The sequence below is a fragment of the Lissotriton vulgaris genome, unplaced genomic scaffold (assembly GCF_964263255.1).
Source record: "Lissotriton vulgaris unplaced genomic scaffold, aLisVul1.2 SCAFFOLD_7903, whole genome shotgun sequence".
Classification (NCBI taxonomy): Eukaryota; Metazoa; Chordata; class Amphibia; order Caudata; family Salamandridae; genus Lissotriton; species Lissotriton vulgaris.
The window spans coordinates 48,272-62,659 of record NW_028241736.1 but is presented as its reverse complement, the minus strand read 5'-3'; the positions used below and the strand labels follow the sequence as shown (position 1 = coordinate 62,659).

The 14,388-nt window shown below is 45.2% G+C and overlaps 15 non-coding genes across 15 annotated transcripts; all 15 read right to left on the bottom strand.

Annotated features, from left to right (window-relative positions):
- Positions 1 to 9: 9 nt before the first annotated feature.
- On the bottom strand, positions 10 to 124 carry LOC147670563 (U5 spliceosomal RNA). The gene has a single exon (XR_015303665.1). It is a non-coding gene; the product is annotated as a U5 spliceosomal RNA (small nuclear RNA).
- Positions 125 to 1,022: 898 nt separating this feature from the next.
- Positions 1,023 to 1,137, bottom strand: LOC147670562 (U5 spliceosomal RNA). Its single transcript, XR_015303664.1, has one exon. It is a non-coding gene; the product is annotated as a U5 spliceosomal RNA (small nuclear RNA).
- An 899-nt stretch (positions 1,138 to 2,036) lies between these two features.
- Positions 2,037 to 2,151, bottom strand: LOC147670561 (U5 spliceosomal RNA). Its single transcript, XR_015303663.1, has one exon. It is a non-coding gene; the product is annotated as a U5 spliceosomal RNA (small nuclear RNA).
- Positions 2,152 to 3,049: 898 nt separating this feature from the next.
- On the bottom strand, positions 3,050 to 3,164 carry LOC147670560 (U5 spliceosomal RNA). Its single transcript, XR_015303662.1, has one exon. It is a non-coding gene; the product is annotated as a U5 spliceosomal RNA (small nuclear RNA).
- An 898-nt stretch (positions 3,165 to 4,062) lies between these two features.
- Positions 4,063 to 4,177, bottom strand: LOC147670559 (U5 spliceosomal RNA). Its single transcript, XR_015303661.1, has one exon. It is a non-coding gene; the product is annotated as a U5 spliceosomal RNA (small nuclear RNA).
- Positions 4,178 to 5,075: 898 nt separating this feature from the next.
- On the bottom strand, positions 5,076 to 5,190 carry LOC147670558 (U5 spliceosomal RNA). The gene has a single exon (XR_015303659.1). It is a non-coding gene; the product is annotated as a U5 spliceosomal RNA (small nuclear RNA).
- An 899-nt stretch (positions 5,191 to 6,089) lies between these two features.
- Positions 6,090 to 6,204, bottom strand: LOC147670557 (U5 spliceosomal RNA). Its single transcript, XR_015303658.1, has one exon. It is a non-coding gene; the product is annotated as a U5 spliceosomal RNA (small nuclear RNA).
- Positions 6,205 to 7,103: 899 nt separating this feature from the next.
- On the bottom strand, positions 7,104 to 7,218 carry LOC147670556 (U5 spliceosomal RNA). The gene has a single exon (XR_015303657.1). It is a non-coding gene; the product is annotated as a U5 spliceosomal RNA (small nuclear RNA).
- Positions 7,219 to 8,117: 899 nt separating this feature from the next.
- LOC147670555 (U5 spliceosomal RNA) lies at positions 8,118 to 8,232 on the bottom strand. Its single transcript, XR_015303656.1, has one exon. It is a non-coding gene; the product is annotated as a U5 spliceosomal RNA (small nuclear RNA).
- An 898-nt stretch (positions 8,233 to 9,130) lies between these two features.
- On the bottom strand, positions 9,131 to 9,245 carry LOC147670554 (U5 spliceosomal RNA). The gene has a single exon (XR_015303655.1). It is a non-coding gene; the product is annotated as a U5 spliceosomal RNA (small nuclear RNA).
- An 899-nt stretch (positions 9,246 to 10,144) lies between these two features.
- On the bottom strand, positions 10,145 to 10,259 carry LOC147670553 (U5 spliceosomal RNA). The gene has a single exon (XR_015303728.1). It is a non-coding gene; the product is annotated as a U5 spliceosomal RNA (small nuclear RNA).
- An 899-nt stretch (positions 10,260 to 11,158) lies between these two features.
- LOC147670552 (U5 spliceosomal RNA) lies at positions 11,159 to 11,273 on the bottom strand. Its single transcript, XR_015303727.1, has one exon. It is a non-coding gene; the product is annotated as a U5 spliceosomal RNA (small nuclear RNA).
- An 898-nt stretch (positions 11,274 to 12,171) lies between these two features.
- Positions 12,172 to 12,286, bottom strand: LOC147670551 (U5 spliceosomal RNA). The gene has a single exon (XR_015303726.1). It is a non-coding gene; the product is annotated as a U5 spliceosomal RNA (small nuclear RNA).
- Positions 12,287 to 13,184: 898 nt separating this feature from the next.
- On the bottom strand, positions 13,185 to 13,299 carry LOC147670550 (U5 spliceosomal RNA). Its single transcript, XR_015303725.1, has one exon. It is a non-coding gene; the product is annotated as a U5 spliceosomal RNA (small nuclear RNA).
- Positions 13,300 to 14,198: 899 nt separating this feature from the next.
- LOC147670549 (U5 spliceosomal RNA) lies at positions 14,199 to 14,313 on the bottom strand. The gene has a single exon (XR_015303724.1). It is a non-coding gene; the product is annotated as a U5 spliceosomal RNA (small nuclear RNA).
- Between the last annotated feature and the right edge of the window lie 75 nt (positions 14,314 to 14,388).

The following is a 14,388-nucleotide window of genomic DNA, read 5'->3' as shown; positions in this document are numbered from 1 at the left end:
ATGATAAACAGCCTCACCTGTGGTAAGGCTTAAAAAAATTGAATAAACTCGTAAATGTTCCTCTCCACGGAAATCTTTAGTAAAAGGCGAAAGATTTTTTCGTTTTGAAGAGAAACCAGAGTAAGTTAGAATATGGCTCTCTGGGGGTTAGAGGCACCAGATCAAAGACCCTATCATTGCGAGGGTGAGGACCTGAGAGGTATTTGCAGCCTCTAAAAAAGAGGGCAAGAACTAGGCCGGTGAGGGAAACAGGATCAAACTTCAGAGTCTCTGCTCAAAGCACAGAAAAGCAAAAAGGTGGGCAGTTCCAAGTGTCTGCCTGGGAATATGCAAATTCTTTTTGTACACACCTCAGCTCATTAGGAGGTGTCGGGGCTGCTGGGCAAGGGGAACGGGAAGCGTGAATCAGGCTTTCACTGAAGTGGCACTGTAGGACTTTCGTCCCCAACGATTTTACGCTTTCCCCACCATCCCTCCAATCGATAGGCTGTGAGCCACCACTGTTCTATGCAAATAGCCATGCACTTTAAGTCCCTTTTTCACACGTATTTTCATTAAAGCTGAATATATAAGTATAGATCTGTCTAGGCTGGAGGCACATGAAACAAGACAAACGAGCCCCTTCAAGTGTACCTGAGAGGAATCTGACTCAGGATTGGCCACCCTCTAAGGGCACCTCTAACGGGCACAAATAACGGGCAAGCCCTATGAAAAGCGCAGCATGACTCTTGGTGCCACCTTTTAAAAGGAGAGTGACGTCTGGCCTCTGGCAGCAGGAATGTTGAGAAAAGAGAAAATACACTGCCTGCTATCGTGCAGTTTCAAGATAGTCAAGGAAAAGCAATCTCATGCACTGCCCAAGCTCTTTCCCATGATGCACCTCTCCTACACTCTGTCTATGCAAATGAGCAAGCAGAGAGATCAGGAATAAAACACCAAGCTCATGTTCCCTTATAACAGTAGCAGACAACTCCTAAATGTTCCCCAACTTCAAATGCTTTTCTTTTAAACAAATGATAAACAGCCTCACCTGTGGTAAGGCTTAAAAAAATTGAATAAACTCGTAAATGTTCCTCTCCACGGAAATCTTTAGTAAAAGGCGAAAGATTTTTTCGTTTTGAAGAGAAACCAGAGTAAGTTAGAATATGGCTCTCTGGGGGTTAGAGGCACCAGATCAAAGACCCTATCATTGCGAGGGTGAGGACCTGAGAGGTATTTGCAGCCTCTAAAAAAGAGGGCAAGAACTAGGCCGGTGAGGGAAACAGGATCAAACTTCAGAGTCTCTGCTCAAAGCACAGAAAAGCAAAAAGGTGGGCAGTTCCAAGTGTCTGCCTGGGAATATGCAAATTCTTTTTGTACACACCTCAGCTCATTAGGAGGTGTCGGGGCTGCTGGGCAAGGGGAACGGGAAGCGTGAATCAGGCTTTCACTGAAGTGGCACTGTAGGACTTTCGTCCCCAACGATTTTACGCTTTCCCCACCATCCCTCCAATCGATAGGCTGTGAGCCACCACTGTTCTATGCAAATAGCCATGCACTTTAAGTCCCTTTTTCACACGTATTTTCATTAAAGCTGAATATATAAGTATAGATCTGTCTAGGCTGGAGGCACTTGAAACAAGACTAACGAGCCCCTTCAAGTGTACCTGAGAGGAATCTGACTCAGGATTGGCCACCTTCTAAGGGCACCTCTAACGGGCACAAATATCGTGCAAGCCCTATGAAAAGCGCAGCATGAGTCTTGGTGCCACCTTTTAAAAGGAGAGTGACGTCTGGCCTCTGGCAGCAGGAATGTTGAGAAAAGAGAAAATATACTGCCTGCTATCGTGCAGTTTCAAGATAGTCAAGGAAAAGCAATCTCATGCACTGCCCAAGCTCTGTCCCATGATGCACCTCTCCTACACTCTGTCTATGCAAATGAGCAAGCAGAGAGATCAGGAATAAAACACCAAGCTCATGTTCCCTTATAACAGTAGCAGACAACTCCTGAAATATTCCCCAACTTCTAATGCTTTTCTTTTAAACAAATGATAAACAGCCTCACCTGTGGTAAGGCTTAAAAAAATTGAATAAACTCGTAAATGTTCCTCTCCACGGAAATCTTTAGTAAAAGGCGAAAGATTTTTTCGTTTTGAAGAGAAACCAGAGTAAGTTAGAATATGGCTCTCTGGGGGTTAGAGGCACCAGATCAAAGACCCTATCATTGCGAGGGTGAGGACCTGAGAGGTATTTGCAGCCTCTAAAAAAGAGGGCAAGAACTAGGCCGGTGAGGGAAACAGGATCAAACTTCAGAGTCTCTGCTCAAAGCACAGAAAAGCAAAAAGGTGGGCAGTTCCAAGTGTCTGCCTGGGAATATGCAAATTCTTTTTGTACACACCTCAGCTCATTAGGAGGTGTCGGGGCTGCTGGGCAAGGGGAACGGGAAGCGTGAATCAGGCTTTCACTGAAGTGGCACTGTAGGACTTTCGTCCCCAACGATTTTACGCTTTCCCCACCATCCCTCCAATCGATAGGCTGTGAGCCACCACTGTTCTATGCAAATAGCCATGCACTTTAAGTCCCTTTTTCACACGTATTTTCATTAAAGCTGAATATATAAGTATAGATCTGTCTAGGCTGGAGGCACTTGAAACAAGACTAACGAGCCCCTTCAAGTGTACCTGAGAGGAATCTGACTCAGGATTGGCCACCTTCTAAGGGCACCTCTAACGGGCACAAATATCGTGCAAGCCCTATGAAAAGCGCAGCATGAGTCTTGGTGCCACCTTTTAAAAGGAGAGTGACGTCTGGCCTCTGGCAGCAGGAATGTTGAGAAAAGAGAAAATATACTGCCTGCTATCGTGCAGTTTCAAGATAGTCAAGGAAAAGCAATCTCATGCACTGCCCAAGCTCTGTCCCATGATGCACCTCTCCTACACTCTGTCTATGCAAATGAGCAAGCAGAGAGATCAGGAATAAAACACCAAGCTCATGTTCCCTTATAACAGTAGCAGACAACTCCTAAATATTCCCCAACTTCTAATGCTTTTCTTTTAAACAAATGATAAACAGCCTCACCTGTGGTAAGGCTTAAAAAAATTGAATAAACTCGTAAATGTTCCTCTCCACGGAAATCTTTAGTAAAAGGCGAAAGATTTTTTCGTTTTGAAGAGAAACCAGAGTAAGTTAGAATATGGCTCTCTGGGGGTTAGAGGCACCAGATCAAAGACCCTATCATTGCGAGGGTGAGGACCTGAGAGGTATTTGCAGCCTCTAAAAAAGAGGGCAAGAACTAGGCCGGTGAGGGAAACAGGATCAAACTTCAGAGTCTCTGCTCAAAGCACAGAAAAGCAAAAAGGTGGGCAGTTCCAAGTGTCTGCCTGGGAATATGCAAATTCTTTTTGTACACACCTCAGCTCATTAGGAGGTGTCGGGGCTGCTGGGCAAGGGGAACGGGAAGCGTGAATCAGGCTTTCACTGAAGTGGCACTGTAGGACTTTCGTCCCCAACGATTTTACGCTTTCCCCACCATCCCTCCAATCGATAGGCTGTGAGCCACCACTGTTCTATGCAAATAGCCATGCACTTTAAGTCCCTTTTTCACACGTATTTTCATTAAAGCTGAATATATAAGTATAGATCTGTCTAGGCTGGAGGCACATGAAACAAGACAAACGAGCCCCTTCAAGTGTACCTGAGAGGAATCTGACTCAGGATTGGCCACCCTCTAAGGGCACCTCTAACGGGCACAAATAACGGGCAAGCCCTATGAAAAGCGCAGCATGACTCTTGGTGCCACCTTTTAAAAGGAGAGTGACGTCTGGCCTCTGGCAGCAGGAATGTTGAGAAAAGAGAAAATACACTGCCTGCTATCGTGCAGTTTCAAGATAGTCAAGGAAAAGCAATCTCATGCACTGCCCAAGCTCTTTCCCATGATGCACCTCTCCTACACTCTGTCTATGCAAATGAGCAAGCAGAGAGATCAGGAATAAAACACCAAGCTCATGTTCCCTTATAACAGTAGCAGACAACTCCTAAATGTTCCCCAACTTCTAATGCTTTTCTTTTAAACAAATGATAAACAGCCTCACCTGTGGTAAGGCTTAAAAAAATTGAATAAACTCGTAAATGTTCCTCTCCACGGAAATCTTTAGTAAAAGGCGAAAGATTTTTTCGTTTTGAAGAGAAACCAGAGTAAGTTAGAATATGGCTCTCTGGGGGTTAGAGGCACCAGATCAAAGACCCTATCATTGCGAGGGTGAGGACCTGAGAGGTATTTGCAGCCTCTAAAAAAGAGGGCAAGAACTAGGCCGGTGAGGGAAACAGGATCAAACTTCAGAGTCTCTGCTCAAAGCACAGAAAAGCAAAAAGGTGGGCAGTTCCAAGTGTCTGCCTGGGAATATGCAAATTCTTTTTGTACACACCTCAGCTCATTAGGAGGTGTCGGGGCTGCTGGGCAAGGGGAACGGGAAGCGTGAATCAGGCTTTCACTGAAGTGGCACTGTAGGACTTTCGTCCCCAACGATTTTACGCTTTCCCCACCATCCCTCCAATCGATAGGCTGTGAGCCACCACTGTTCTATGCAAATAGCCATGCACTTTAAGTCCCTTTTTCACACGTATTTTCATTAAAGCTGAATATATAAGTATAGATCTGTCTAGGCTGGAGGCACTTGAAACAAGACTAACGAGCCCCTTCAAGTGTACCTGAGAGGAATCTGACTCAGGATTGGCCACCTTCTAAGGGCACCTCTAACGGGCACAAATATCGTGCAAGCCCTATGAAAAGCGCAGCATGAGTCTTGGTGCCACCTTTTAAAAGGAGAGTGACGTCTGGCCTCTGGCAGCAGGAATGTTGAGAAAAGAGAAAATACACTGCCTGCTATCGTGCAGTTTCAAGATAGTCAAGGAAAAGCAATCTCATGCACTGCCCAAGCTCTTTCCCATGATGCACCTCTCCTACACTCTGTCTATGCAAATGAGCAAGCAGAGAGATCAGGAATAAAACACCAAGCTCATGTTCCCTTATAACAGTAGCAGACAACTCCTAAATGTTCCCCAACTTCTAATGCTTTTCTTTTAAACAAATGATAAACAGCCTCACCTGTGGTAAGGCTTAAAAAAATTGAATAAACTCGTAAATGTTCCTCTCCACGGAAATCTTTAGTAAAAGGCGAAAGATTTTTTCGTTTTGAAGAGAAACCAGAGTAAGTTAGAATATGGCTCTCTGGGGGTTAGAGGCACCAGATCAAAGACCCTATCATTGCGAGGGTGAGGACCTGAGAGGTATTTGCAGCCTCTAAAAAAGAGGGCAAGAACTAGGCCGGTGAGGGAAACAGGATCAAACTTCAGAGTCTCTGCTCAAAGCACAGAAAAGCAAAAAGGTGGGCAGTTCCAAGTGTCTGCCTGGGAATATGCAAATTCTTTTTGTACACACCTCAGCTCATTAGGAGGTGTCGGGGCTGCTGGGCAAGGGGAACGGGAAGCGTGAATCAGGCTTTCACTGAAGTGGCACTGTAGGACTTTCGTCCCCAACGATTTTACGCTTTCCCCACCATCCCTCCAATCGATAGGCTGTGAGCCACCACTGTTCTATGCAAATAGCCATGCACTTTAAGTCCCTTTTTCACACGTATTTTCATTAAAGCTGAATATATAAGTATAGATCTGTCTAGGCTGGAGGCACTTGAAACAAGACTAACGAGCCCCTTCAAGTGTACCTGAGAGGAATCTGACTCAGGATTGGCCACCTTCTAAGGGCACCTCTAACGGGCACAAATATCGTGCAAGCCCTATGAAAAGCGCAGCATGAGTCTTGGTGCCACCTTTTAAAAGGAGAGTGACGTCTGGCCTCTGGCAGCAGGAATGTTGAGAAAAGAGAAAATATACTGCCTGCTATCGTGCAGTTTCAAGATAGTCAAGGAAAAGCAATCTCATGCACTGCCCAAGCTCTGTCCCATGATGCACCTCTCCTACACTCTGTCTATGCAAATGAGCAAGCAGAGAGATCAGGAATAAAACACCAAGCTCATGTTCCCTTATAACAGTAGCAGACAACTCCTGAAATATTCCCCAACTTCTAATGCTTTTCTTTTAAACAAATGATAAACAGCCTCACCTGTGGTAAGGCTTAAAAAAATTGAATAAACTCGTAAATGTTCCTCTCCACGGAAATCTTTAGTAAAAGGCGAAAGATTTTTTCGTTTTGAAGAGAAACCAGAGTAAGTTAGAATATGGCTCTCTGGGGGTTAGAGGCACCAGATCAAAGACCCTATCATTGCGAGGGTGAGGACCTGAGAGGTATTTGCAGCCTCTAAAAAAGAGGGCAAGAACTAGGCCGGTGAGGGAAACAGGATCAAACTTCAGAGTCTCTGCTCAAAGCACAGAAAAGCAAAAAGGTGGGCAGTTCCAAGTGTCTGCCTGGGAATATGCAAATTCTTTTTGTACACACCTCAGCTCATTAGGAGGTGTCGGGGCTGCTGGGCAAGGGGAACGGGAAGCGTGAATCAGGCTTTCACTGAAGTGGCACTGTAGGACTTTCGTCCCCAACGATTTTACGCTTTCCCCACCATCCCTCCAATCGATAGGCTGTGAGCCACCACTGTTCTATGCAAATAGCCATGCACTTTAAGTCCCTTTTTCACACGTATTTTCATTAAAGCTGAATATATAAGTATAGATCTGTCTAGGCTGGAGGCACATGAAACAAGACAAACGAGCCCCTTCAAGTGTACCTGAGAGGAATCTGACTCAGGATTGGCCACCCTCTAAGGGCACCTCTAACGGGCACAAATAACGGGCAAGCCCTATGAAAAGCGCAGCATGAGTCTTGGTGCCACCTTTTAAAAGGAGAGTGACGTCTGGCCTCTGGCAGCAGGAATGTTGAGAAAAGAGAAAATATACTGCCTGCTATCGTGCAGTTTCAAGATAGTCAAGGAAAAGCAATCTCATGCACTGCCCAAGCTCTGTCCCATGATGCACCTCTCCTACACTCTGTCTATGCAAATGAGCAAGCAGAGAGATCAGGAATAAAACACCAAGCTCATGTTCCCTTATAACAGTAGCAGACAACTCCTGAAATATTCCCCAACTTCTAATGCTTTTCTTTTAAACAAATGATAAACAGCCTCACCTGTGGTAAGGCTTAAAAAAATTGAATAAACTCGTAAATGTTCCTCTCCACGGAAATCTTTAGTAAAAGGCGAAAGATTTTTTCGTTTTGAAGAGAAACCAGAGTAAGTTAGAATATGGCTCTCTGGGGGTTAGAGGCACCAGATCAAAGACCCTATCATTGCGAGGGTGAGGACCTGAGAGGTATTTGCAGCCTCTAAAAAAGAGGGCAAGAACTAGGCCGGTGAGGGAAACAGGATCAAACTTCAGAGTCTCTGCTCAAAGCACAGAAAAGCAAAAAGGTGGGCAGTTCCAAGTGTCTGCCTGGGAATATGCAAATTCTTTTTGTACACACCTCAGCTCATTAGGAGGTGTCGGGGCTGCTGGGCAAGGGGAACGGGAAGCGTGAATCAGGCTTTCACTGAAGTGGCACTGTAGGACTTTCGTCCCCAACGATTTTACGCTTTCCCCACCATCCCTCCAATCGATAGGCTGTGAGCCACCACTGTTCTATGCAAATAGCCATGCACTTTAAGTCCCTTTTTCACACGTATTTTCATTAAAGCTGAATATATAAGTATAGATCTGTCTAGGCTGGAGGCACTTGAAACAAGACTAACGAGCCCCTTCAAGTGTACCTGAGAGGAATCTGACTCAGGATTGGCCACCTTCTAAGGGCACCTCTAACGGGCACAAATATCGTGCAAGCCCTATGAAAAGCGCAGCATGAGTCTTGGTGCCACCTTTTAAAAGGAGAGTGACGTCTGGCCTCTGGCAGCAGGAATGTTGAGAAAAGAGAAAATATACTGCCTGCTATCGTGCAGTTTCAAGATAGTCAAGGAAAAGCAATCTCATGCACTGCCCAAGCTCTGTCCCATGATGCACCTCTCCTACACTCTGTCTATGCAAATGAGCAAGCAGAGAGATCAGGAATAAAACACCAAGCTCATGTTCCCTTATAACAGTAGCAGACAACTCCTGAAATATTCCCCAACTTCTAATGCTTTTCTTTTAAACAAATGATAAACAGCCTCACCTGTGGTAAGGCTTAAAAAAATTGAATAAACTCGTAAATGTTCCTCTCCACGGAAATCTTTAGTAAAAGGCGAAAGATTTTTTCGTTTTGAAGAGAAACCAGAGTAAGTTAGAATATGGCTCTCTGGGGGTTAGAGGCACCAGATCAAAGACCCTATCATTGCGAGGGTGAGGACCTGAGAGGTATTTGCAGCCTCTAAAAAAGAGGGCAAGAACTAGGCCGGTGAGGGAAACAGGATCAAACTTCAGAGTCTCTGCTCAAAGCACAGAAAAGCAAAAAGGTGGGCAGTTCCAAGTGTCTGCCTGGGAATATGCAAATTCTTTTTGTACACACCTCAGCTCATTAGGAGGTGTCGGGGCTGCTGGGCAAGGGGAACGGGAAGCGTGAATCAGGCTTTCACTGAAGTGGCACTGTAGGACTTTCGTCCCCAACGATTTTACGCTTTCCCCACCATCCCTCCAATCGATAGGCTGTGAGCCACCACTGTTCTATGCAAATAGCCATGCACTTTAAGTCCCTTTTTCACACGTATTTTCATTAAAGCTGAATATATAAGTATAGATCTGTCTAGGCTGGAGGCACTTGAAACAAGACTAACGAGCCCCTTCAAGTGTACCTGAGAGGAATCTGACTCAGGATTGGCCACCTTCTAAGGGCACCTCTAACGGGCACAAATATCGTGCAAGCCCTATGAAAAGCGCAGCATGAGTCTTGGTGCCACCTTTTAAAAGGAGAGTGACGTCTGGCCTCTGGCAGCAGGAATGTTGAGAAAAGAGAAAATATACTGCCTGCTATCGTGCAGTTTCAAGATAGTCAAGGAAAAGCAATCTCATGCACTGCCCAAGCTCTGTCCCATGATGCACCTCTCCTACACTCTGTCTATGCAAATGAGCAAGCAGAGAGATCAGGAATAAAACACCAAGCTCATGTTCCCTTATAACAGTAGCAGACAACTCCTAAATATTCCCCAACTTCTAATGCTTTTCTTTTAAACAAATGATAAACAGCCTCACCTGTGGTAAGGCTTAAAAAAATTGAATAAACTCGTAAATGTTCCTCTCCACGGAAATCTTTAGTAAAAGGCGAAAGATTTTTTCGTTTTGAAGAGAAACCAGAGTAAGTTAGAATATGGCTCTCTGGGGGTTAGAGGCACCAGATCAAAGACCCTATCATTGCGAGGGTGAGGACCTGAGAGGTATTTGCAGCCTCTAAAAAAGAGGGCAAGAACTAGGCCGGTGAGGGAAACAGGATCAAACTTCAGAGTCTCTGCTCAAAGCACAGAAAAGCAAAAAGGTGGGCAGTTCCAAGTGTCTGCCTGGGAATATGCAAATTCTTTTTGTACACACCTCAGCTCATTAGGAGGTGTCGGGGCTGCTGGGCAAGGGGAACGGGAAGCGTGAATCAGGCTTTCACTGAAGTGGCACTGTAGGACTTTCGTCCCCAACGATTTTACGCTTTCCCCACCATCCCTCCAATCGATAGGCTGTGAGCCACCACTGTTCTATGCAAATAGCCATGCACTTTAAGTCCCTTTTTCACACGTATTTTCATTAAAGCTGAATATATAAGTATAGATCTGTCTAGGCTGGAGGCACTTGAAACAAGACTAACGAGCCCCTTCAAGTGTACCTGAGAGGAATCTGACTCAGGATTGGCCACCTTCTAAGGGCACCTCTAACGGGCACAAATATCGTGCAAGCCCTATGAAAAGCGCAGCATGAGTCTTGGTGCCACCTTTTAAAAGGAGAGTGACGTCTGGCCTCTGGCAGCAGGAATGTTGAGAAAAGAGAAAATATACTGCCTGCTATCGTGCAGTTTCAAGATAGTCAAGGAAAAGCAATCTCATGCACTGCCCAAGCTCTGTCCCATGATGCACCTCTCCTACACTCTGTCTATGCAAATGAGCAAGCAGAGAGATCAGGAATAAAACACCAAGCTCATGTTCCCTTATAACAGTAGCAGACAACTCCTGAAATATTCCCCAACTTCTAATGCTTTTCTTTTAAACAAATGATAAACAGCCTCACCTGTGGTAAGGCTTAAAAAAATTGAATAAACTCGTAAATGTTCCTCTCCACGGAAATCTTTAGTAAAAGGCGAAAGATTTTTTCGTTTTGAAGAGAAACCAGAGTAAGTTAGAATATGGCTCTCTGGGGGTTAGAGGCACCAGATCAAAGACCCTATCATTGCGAGGGTGAGGACCTGAGAGGTATTTGCAGCCTCTAAAAAAGAGGGCAAGAACTAGGCCGGTGAGGGAAACAGGATCAAACTTCAGAGTCTCTGCTCAAAGCACAGAAAAGCAAAAAGGTGGGCAGTTCCAAGTGTCTGCCTGGGAATATGCAAATTCTTTTTGTACACACCTCAGCTCATTAGGAGGTGTCGGGGCTGCTGGGCAAGGGGAACGGGAAGCGTGAATCAGGCTTTCACTGAAGTGGCACTGTAGGACTTTCGTCCCCAACGATTTTACGCTTTCCCCACCATCCCTCCAATCGATAGGCTGTGAGCCACCACTGTTCTATGCAAATAGCCATGCACTTTAAGTCCCTTTTTCACACGTATTTTCATTAAAGCTGAATATATAAGTATAGATCTGTCTAGGCTGGAGGCACATGAAACAAGACAAACGAGCCCCTTCAAGTGTACCTGAGAGGAATCTGACTCAGGATTGGCCACCCTCTAAGGGCACCTCTAACGGGCACAAATAACGGGCAAGCCCTATGAAAAGCGCAGCATGAGTCTTGGTGCCACCTTTTAAAAGGAGAGTGACGTCTGGCCTCTGGCAGCAGGAATGTTGAGAAAAGAGAAAATATACTGCCTGCTATCGTGCAGTTTCAAGATAGTCAAGGAAAAGCAATCTCATGCACTGCCCAAGCTCTGTCCCATGATGCACCTCTCCTACACTCTGTCTATGCAAATGAGCAAGCAGAGAGATCAGGAATAAAACACCAAGCTCATGTTCCCTTATAACAGTAGCAGACAACTCCTGAAATATTCCCCAACTTCTAATGCTTTTCTTTTAAACAAATGATAAACAGCCTCACCTGTGGTAAGGCTTAAAAAAATTGAATAAACTCGTAAATGTTCCTCTCCACGGAAATCTTTAGTAAAAGGCGAAAGATTTTTTCGTTTTGAAGAGAAACCAGAGTAAGTTAGAATATGGCTCTCTGGGGGTTAGAGGCACCAGATCAAAGACCCTATCATTGCGAGGGTGAGGACCTGAGAGGTATTTGCAGCCTCTAAAAAAGAGGGCAAGAACTAGGCCGGTGAGGGAAACAGGATCAAACTTCAGAGTCTCTGCTCAAAGCACAGAAAAGCAAAAAGGTGGGCAGTTCCAAGTGTCTGCCTGGGAATATGCAAATTCTTTTTGTACACACCTCAGCTCATTAGGAGGTGTCGGGGCTGCTGGGCAAGGGGAACGGGAAGCGTGAATCAGGCTTTCACTGAAGTGGCACTGTAGGACTTTCGTCCCCAACGATTTTACGCTTTCCCCACCATCCCTCCAATCGATAGGCTGTGAGCCACCACTGTTCTATGCAAATAGCCATGCACTTTAAGTCCCTTTTTCACACGTATTTTCATTAAAGCTGAATATATAAGTATAGATCTGTCTAGGCTGGAGGCACTTGAAACAAGACTAACGAGCCCCTTCAAGTGTACCTGAGAGGAATCTGACTCAGGATTGGCCACCTTCTAAGGGCACCTCTAACGGGCACAAATATCGTGCAAGCCCTATGAAAAGCGCAGCATGAGTCTTGGTGCCACCTTTTAAAAGGAGAGTGACGTCTGGCCTCTGGCAGCAGGAATGTTGAGAAAAGAGAAAATATACTGCCTGCTATCGTGCAGTTTCAAGATAGTCAAGGAAAAGCAATCTCATGCACTGCCCAAGCTCTGTCCCATGATGCACCTCTCCTACACTCTGTCTATGCAAATGAGCAAGCAGAGAGATCAGGAATAAAACACCAAGCTCATGTTCCCTTATAACAGTAGCAGACAACTCCTAAATATTCCCCAACTTCTAATGCTTTTCTTTTAAACAAATGATAAACAGCCTCACCTGTGGTAAGGCTTAAAAAAATTGAATAAACTCGTAAATGTTCCTCTCCACGGAAATCTTTAGTAAAAGGCGAAAGATTTTTTCGTTTTGAAGAGAAACCAGAGTAAGTTAGAATATGGCTCTCTGGGGGTTAGAGGCACCAGATCAAAGACCCTATCATTGCGAGGGTGAGGACCTGAGAGGTATTTGCAGCCTCTAAAAAAGAGGGCAAGAACTAGGCCGGTGAGGGAAACAGGATCAAACTTCAGAGTCTCTGCTCAAAGCACAGAAAAGCAAAAAGGTGGGCAGTTCCAAGTGTCTGCCTGGGAATATGCAAATTCTTTTTGTACACACCTCAGCTCATTAGGAGGTGTCGGGGCTGCTGGGCAAGGGGAACGGGAAGCGTGAATCAGGCTTTCACTGAAGTGGCACTGTAGGACTTTCGTCCCCAACGATTTTACGCTTTCCCCACCATCCCTCCAATCGATAGGCTGTGAGCCACCACTGTTCTATGCAAATAGCCATGCACTTTAAGTCCCTTTTTCACACGTATTTTCATTAAAGCTGAATATATAAGTATAGATCTGTCTAGGCTGGAGGCACATGAAACAAGACAAACGAGCCCCTTCAAGTGTACCTGAGAGGAATCTGACTCAGGATTGGCCACCCTCTAAGGGCACCTCTAACGGGCACAAATAACGGGCAAGCCCTATGAAAAGCGCAGCATGACTCTTGGTGCCACCTTTTAAAAGGAGAGTGACGTCTGGCCTCTGGCAGCAGGAATGTTGAGAAAAGAGAAAATACACTGCCTGCTATCGTGCAGTTTCAAGATAGTCAAGGAAAAGCAATCTCATGCACTGCCCAAGCTCTTTCCCATGATGCACCTCTCCTACACTCTGTCTATGCAAATGAGCAAGCAGAGAGATCAGGAATAAAACACCAAGCTCATGTTCCCTTATAACAGTAGCAGACAACTCCTAAATGTTCCCCAACTTCAAATGCTTTTCTTTTAAACAAATGATAAACAGCCTCACCTGTGGTAAGGCTTAAAAAAATTGAATAAACTCGTAAATGTTCCTCTCCACGGAAATCTTTAGTAAAAGGCGAAAGATTTTTTCGTTTTGAAGAGAAACCAGAGTAAGTTAGAATATGGCTCTCTGGGGGTTAGAGGCACCAGATCAAAGACCCTATCATTGCGAGGGTGAGGACCTGAGAGGTATTTGCAGCCTCTAAAAAAGAGGGCAAGAACTAGGCCGGTGAGGGAAACAGGATCAAACTTCAGAGTCTCTGCTCAAAGCACAGAAAAGCAAAAAGGTGGGCAGTTCCAAGTGTCTGCCTGGGAATATGCAAATTCTTTTTGTACACACCTCAGCTCATTAGGAGGTGTCGGGGCTGCTGGGCAAGGGGAACGGGAAGCGTGAATCAGGCTTTCACTGAAGTGGCACTGTAGGACTTTCGTCCCCAACGATTTTACGCTTTCCCCACCATCCCTCCAATCGATAGGCTGTGAGCCACCACTGTTCTATGCAAATAGCCATGCACTTTAAGTCCCTTTTTCACACGTATTTTCATTAAAGCTGAATATATAAGTATAGATCTGTCTAGGCTGGAGGCACTTGAAACAAGACTAACGAGCCCCTTCAAGTGTACCTGAGAGGAATCTGACTCAGGATTGGCCACCTTCTAAGGGCACCTCTAACGGGCACAAATATCGTGCAAGCCCTATGAAAAGCGCAGCATGAGTCTTGGTGCCACCTTTTAAAAGGAGAGTGACGTCTGGCCTCTGGCAGCAGGAATGTTGAGAAAAGAGAAAATATACTGCCTGCTATCGTGCAGTTTCAAGATAGTCAAGGAAAAGCAATCTCATGCACTGCCCAAGCTCTGTCCCATGATGCACCTCTCCTACACTCTGTCTATGCAAATGAGCAAGCAGAGAGATCAGGAATAAAACACCAAGCTCATGTTCCCTTATAACAGTAGCAGACAACTCCTGAAATATTCCCCAACTTCTAATGCTTTTCTTTTAAACAAATGATAAACAGCCTCACCTGTGGTAAGGCTTAAAAAAATTGAATAAACTCGTAAATGTTCCTCTCCACGGAAATCTTTAGTAAAAGGCGAAAGATTTTTTCGTTTTGAAGAGAAACCAGAGTAAGTTAGAATATGGCTCTCTGGGGGTTAGAGGCACCAGATCAAAGACCCTATCATTGCGAGGGTGAGGACCTGAGAG